Here is a 495-nt window from a genome sequence, read left to right on the forward strand (position 1 = left end):
TCAGTCCAGGGAGGACGGACAGGTCAAGGGGGCGGGATGAGGTTGGTCGGTAGGAGATGGAGGTGCGGCTTGAGGTGGGAGGAGGGGATAGGTGGGAGGAAGAACAGGTTAGGGAGGCGGGGACGAGCTGGACTGGTTTTGGGATGCGGTAGGGGGAGGGGAGATTTTGAAGCTTGTGAAATCCACATTGATACCATTGGGCTGCAGGGTTCCCAAGCGGAATATGAGTTGCTGTTCCTGCAACCTTCGGGTGGCATCGTTGTGGCACTGCAGGAGGCCCAGGATGGACATGTCGTCTGAGGAATGGGAGGGGGAGTTGAAATGGTTCGCGACTGGGAGGTGCAGTTGTTTATTGCGAACCGAGCGTAGGTGTTCTGCAAAGCGGTCCCCGAGCCTCCGCTTGGTTTCCCCGATGTAGAGGAAGCCACACCGGGTACAGCGGATGCAGTATACCACATTGGCAGATGTGCAGGTGAACATCTGCTTGATGTGGAA

The sequence above is a fragment of the Rhincodon typus genome, chromosome 1 (genome assembly GCF_021869965.1).
Source record: "Rhincodon typus isolate 14 chromosome 1, sRhiTyp1.1, whole genome shotgun sequence".
Classification (NCBI taxonomy): Eukaryota; Metazoa; Chordata; class Chondrichthyes; order Orectolobiformes; family Rhincodontidae; genus Rhincodon; species Rhincodon typus.